The sequence below is a fragment of the Amia ocellicauda genome, chromosome 13, assembly GCF_036373705.1.
Source record: "Amia ocellicauda isolate fAmiCal2 chromosome 13, fAmiCal2.hap1, whole genome shotgun sequence".
In the NCBI taxonomy this organism is placed as follows: domain Eukaryota; kingdom Metazoa; phylum Chordata; class Actinopteri; order Amiiformes; family Amiidae; genus Amia; species Amia ocellicauda.
The window spans coordinates 7,930,881-7,937,316 of record NC_089862.1 but is presented as its reverse complement, the minus strand read 5'-3'; positions in this window follow the sequence as shown (position 1 = coordinate 7,937,316).

The window sequence follows — 6,436 nt, the reverse complement described above, 5'->3', positions numbered from 1 at the left end:
ACATGCCAGTAAACTGTAATTCACTAGAACTAGAAAGACTAAACTTAATAACTATAGATTTACCATCCAGCATATATAAATCAGCAGCATTAACTAGATAATCCAATGTTATTGTATGTACAGTGAAGACTGAAAAAAAACAGTAAAACTGTTAAGAAAGACTATGATGCACAGACAAAAAAAGAAATGGGGTTTGAATGAATTTAGGTTATAGCTGATCTACACTCACCTAAATGATTATTAGGAACACCATACTAATACTGTGTTTGACCCTCTTTTGCCTTCAGAACTGCCTTAATTCTACGTGGCGTTGATTCAACAAGGTGCTGAAAGCATTCTTTAGAAATGTTGGCCCATATTGATAGGATAGCATCTTGCAGTTGATGGAGATTTGTGGGATGCACATCCAGGGCACGAAGCTCCCGTTCCACCACATCCCAAAGATGCTCTATTGGGTTGCGATCTGGTGACTGTGGGGGCCAGTTTAGTACAGTGAACTCATTGTCATGTTCAAGAAACCAATTTGAAATGATTCGACCTTTGTGACATGGTGCATTATCCTGCTGGAAGTAGCCATCAGAGGATGGGTACATGGTGGTCATAAAGGGATGGACATGGTCAGAAACAATGCTCAGGTAGGCTGTGGCATTTAAACGATGCCCAATTGGCACTAAGGGGCCTAAAGTGTGCCAAGAAAACATCCCCCACACCATTACACCACCACCACCAGCCTGCACAGTGGTAACAAGGCATGATGGATCCATGTTCTCATTCTGTTTATGCCAAATTCGGACTCTACCATCTGAATGTCTCAACAGAAATCGAGACTCATCAGACCAGGCAACATTTTTCCAGTCTTCAACTGTCCAATTTTGGTGAGCTTGTGCAAATTGTAGCCTCTTTTTCCTATTTGTAGTGGAGATGAGTGGTACCCGGTGGGGTCTTCTGCTGTTGTAGCCCATCCGCCTCAAGGTTGTACGTGTTGTGGCTTCACAAATGCTTTGCTGCATACCTCGGTTGTAACGAGTGGTTATTTCAGTCAAAGTTGCTCTTCTATCAGCTTGAATCGGTCGGCCCATTCTCCTCTGACCTCTAGCATCAACAAGGCATTTTCGCCCACAGGACTGCCGCATACTGGATGTTTTTCCCTTTTCACACCATTCTTTGTAAACCCTAGAAATGGTTGTGCGTGAAAATCCCAGTAACTGAGCAGATTGTGAAATACTCAGACCGGCCCGTCTGGCACCAACAACCATGCCACGCTCAAAATTGCTTAAATCACCTTTCTTTCCCATTCAGACATTCAGTTTGGAGATTGTCTTGACCAGGACCACACCCCTAAATGCATTGAAGCAACTGCCATGTGATTGGTTGGTTAGATAATTGCATTAATGAGAAATTGAACAGGTGTTCCTAATAATCCTTTAGGTGAGTGTATAGACCGTAATGTCATTTTGGATTTTGAAAAATGAGACTGATGATTTAAAATGTTTTAATCTTACATATCAGAAGAACCACACAACTGCAACTATACTTACCACCAAAATCATGACGAAAAACAACTTTACCATTTCCTATTCTAAACCCAATATCAAGTGTGTTTCAGTGTTAACTGTAGTTTTCATCCATATGAGGCATGTTCTATTGGCCAATACACCCTATATAAAAATATGATGTTGAAACAAGCACCCTCGCTCAAAGTGTTGTAATAAATTAACATTGTACACATTAAAAAAAAAAAAACAGAAATAATAAAAGTCCTTGCAAATAATGTATATTTATCAGGGTCAAACTGAGACGGAGCCTCAATTCAAAGACTAAAAATCACAAACTCATTCTGCAACTTAACAAGCTGTGCAACCTTTTATCCCTGCTCATCCTTGCTACCCGTTCCCCCCACAGTATTGTGCAATTGTATTTTTCTATACTTGCTTTCCATTTCCTCACCAAACAAGCTCTTATCACTTATACATTTTTGCCTTCATTAGTAGACAGAAACTGGAACTGCCACTGTTTTATGTTTCACAGATCGCAATGTTCTTAAAGACTACATTCCACATCAAAGTTTTTTAGAGTATGTTTTGCTACTATCTTTTGTATAATAAACCTGTCATTTTTTAAGTCTTTTGTTAAACGTTATGCATTAACTGTTTTTTTTACCTTATTTTCTGCAAATTCTGCATTTGCTTTTTCTGTACCTGAAGTTGTATAAAAAAACAAAAGTTTGGTGGAAATGCACCTAATTCCCTGACAAGGCAGTTTCAAAACCACAATACAAGTGGTTTAATATCAGAATTAGTCACTGATGAAGCTTCATTGAGTCAGTAAACTTTATTGTAGGTGGTACTATATTTAGCCTTAACCACCTTTTCAAAACAGTGTGATCCCTATTAGCATCTTTGCTTATGAAAGGTGTTGTCAGTATTTAAAGTGCCAGTAGAATTATACCAATATTGTTATATTGCCTGGAAAACATATCTCACTGTTAGCTTTATATATATTTTTTTCTTAGATATGAATGGTCCACTCCAGAATCTCACAACATAAACAGATTTGTTCCTTTGAATTGTGATTTTAAAAGAAAAAAAAACATAATTGGCATTCAGCCCAAATACAGCATTCTGGGTCTGTATCACTCTGTAGGAAAAATCAAATAAAGCTGAAAAAAAAGACATTTGTCCATTTAGCTCAAATTTCCTCCCCTTTAATTTTTCTCCTATGTTGTTGGTCTGTCATTGTCTGCTGTGAATATAAAAGCAATGCTTTATAGCTCCTCTGAATGCTGGGCCTGAATGTTGGCAAAAGGCACACCACAACAAAACTCTAAAGGACAGTACTGCAACTGAAGGCAGCACATTCTAGTTAGTAATACCCAGCCAGTACTGTAAAACAAGGGATTAAGGAATGATCTTGCTCCCAAATTGAATCATTCGTCCTTCAGATGGAATGCATACAAGGTTTAATAGGTAACTATATTAAAACTGTACATACTCCCTCACCTGAGATATGAGAACTTTGACTTTTTATTATTGAAGTCCACAAAATGTGATAATATAACAGTAGACTTTGACATCTGATGGAGGGAAATATATGTTCTGAAATAAAATTGGAAAATAATCTCACAAGGAAATGATAGTTTAAGTTGACGTCAATGCAAATCCAGATACATCACCATTTTCAGACAGCCTACCTCTTTAATTGGTCAGAAATCAAAGTCACTGAATTCAATGTACACAATGTCTTTATTTCAAACAGTTCTTTGTTAAAAGGATATGCTTTATATATTTTCATAGGCTACAATAATGCAGTAGCAAAACATTAGCTAGGGAGAAAAGTATAAGAACATTTTACAGAAAGGAAGATCAGCTAGATATACCCCGTTTAGATTTGCGGAAGGCACATGATACAGATCTACACAAAAGACGACTTCTAGTTCCCCTAAAGGAATCTCCAAAGTTTTATACAAACATGCCGAAGTCTTGGACACCGCAAATATGAGTCCAATTGATTCAAGTATTTAAAAAAAGTACCATACCCCATGCTGATCATAATGCAGATCGTCTTTTGGATGTCATGGTAAGCCAGCGCACAGCACATTTTTCCCCACTTTGATTTGATTGCTGCAGTTATGAGAATATTAGTTTTGCTGTGCTCGACTAAGTAGCAATTTATTCAGAAATGGATTCAAGCAATACAACATTGGGATATAAGCCTCCCTTTTTTGCCACATTATGCAACTCCATTTCTTCTTACATCAGATAATCATACTGATCTGTAAAAAGGAAATACAGTGAATTAAATAAAGATGCATCAACATAAGTTTCAAATCATATCCAGCAAATTTCAAAAATACAGGCCACATTCTCAGACTTTGCACAATGCAACAATGATGTCATGATAAAGAAACTACTGTTACCAGAGGGTTTAAACTGAAGCTATTTTTAAAACTAACCCCCTACTATTTTTCCATTAAAGCTACATGTGCATATAGCAGATGGAAGCCTGGTTAAATCGGTCTTATTGTGGTTTTGTTTAAATCTGCAGTACCCTCATGCCTCTAAATAAATACAATAATATACATTTATATAAATAATATGAAGAGTTTATTAATCAGATCTTGGACTTTTGAAAGTCAATGTAGTGAAAGTTATAGCACATATATAACTAGCATCACTATACAATTATCAAGAGTACATATGTAAAAAGAAGCCTTGCATAAACCAAAATGTAATATTTGCAAAAACTAAAGGTAGGCAGAAACTCATCTGACATAGATATGAAATGATCACCTACCTAAGTGCTGTTTTTTGTGCAAAATCCTTTAAATCCAACAGGATACGTGCAAAGGTCTTTTGTTATTTTCCATGGTTTTAAATGTTGATGCTTGCACACCTCTACAAGGGTTTTTGGACAGACACTTCCTGTCTAGTTCACTGAAGCAGTTGTTTTTAAATGCAAGGTATGTCAATAGATCTACGCAGATGACAGAGTACAAAATTAAAACGGCATTGTAACAATTAAATGTAAAATTCACCTTTGCAGGAAACCCATAGACTTCCTGTGTGTTTATAGTAACAACAAAAGGCGACTTACAAATGTTATTTTAAGTAATGTGAAAGCAATTCATTTTAGTTTCTGTAGCAATACGGATTAGTTCAGTTTTAAATGGAAGTCTTTTAAACCGCAGTAATGCGTATTCCCTTAATAATGTTCACTTTCAGAGAGGTTTCTTCAGGCAAAGCTAAATATTTCAGTAGATAAAAGTTCTCAAGAGACTGAACAAAGCTCAGTTCACCTAATACAATGTAAAAAACTACCATGAGTCACATGTGGTTACCTAACAGGAATCCACACATTAAATAATAATTTAATAATAATTTCAGGGCATCAGTGAGCTCCTGGACAGTCTGTGGCGCTACTTGGCGGCGTTGGATGCACTGATACCTAACGTCCCAAAGGTTCTCAACTGGATTCAGGTCTGGGGAATGTGAGGGCCAGTCAATGGCATCAATGCCTTCGTCATCCAGGAACTGCCTACACACTCTGGCCACATGAGGCCAGGCATTGTCCTGCACCAGGAGGAACCCAGGGCCCACTGCACCAGCATAAGGTCTGACGATGGGTCTGAGGATTTCATCCCGGTACCTAACAGCGGTCTGGGTCCCGTTGGCTAGCACATGGAGGTCTATGCGACCCTCCAAGGATATGCCTCCCCAGACCATCACTGACCCACCGCCAAACCGGTCATGCTGGATGATGTTGCAGGCAGCATAACGTTCACCACGGCGTCTCCAGACTCTTTCACGTCTGTCACATGTGCTCAGTGTGAACCTGCTCTCATCTGTGAAGAGAACGCGGTGCCAATGGTGGACCTGCCAATTCTGGTGTTCTCTGGCGAATGCCAATCAAGCTGCACGGTGCTGGGCTGTGAGCACAGGTCCCACTAGAGGACGTCGGGCCCTCATGCCACCCTCATGGAGTCTGTTTCTGACAGTTTGGTCAGAAACATGCACACCAGTAGCCCGCTGGAGGTCATTTTGTAGGGCTCTGGCAGTGCTCCTCCTGTTCCTTCTCGCACAAAGGAGCAGATATCCGTCCTGCTGCTGGGTTGATGCCCTTCTATGGCCCTGTCCACCTCTCCTCGTGTAACGACCCGTCTCTTGGTATCTCGTCCATGCTCTTGAGACTGTACTGGGAGACACAGCAAACCTTCTTGCGATGGCACGTATGGATGTGCCATCCTGGAAGAGCTGGACTACCTGTGGAGCCTGAATGGGCTGCAGATACTGCCTCATGCTACCAGTTGTGACAAGGACACTAGCAAAACGCAAAACTAGAGAAGAATCAGTCAGGAAGGATAAGGAGAGAGCAATTGTCTGTGGCCACCACCTGCAAACCCATTCCCTTTTGGGGGTTGTCTTGCTGTTGCCTCTCCAGTGCACCTGTTGTCACTTTCATTTAATTATTTTGAGCAGTGTATATAGTTAAAGTGAGAAATTAATAAAAACATATGTGATGTTTTTTAAAATTAATATACGGTATATACATTTACTGAAAACCTGCCGTTTATTAGAGACCGGCTCATGTTTACATTATTATGCAAATCAACCCAGTGACTATTGGAGACCGGCTGCTATTTGAGACCCGGCGAGTATTGGATGTTTTATGGTAAGTAAATAAATCCATTAAGTAGTCCCACTGAGTAAGTCAATCAATAATTATTCATTATATATACTACTACAAAAGTTTTAGAACACCACCATTTTTCCAGTTTTTATTGAAAAGTATCAGTTCAAGTCCAGTGAATAACCTGAAATGCTACAAAGGTAAGCGGAAAACCTACCATGTGTTCCTACAATGCGCACATCGTTTGAAAGCTTATTCTACTTGCGTTACGTCCTCTAGTTCTATTCCTTCCATAGTGTAATTATAGTGG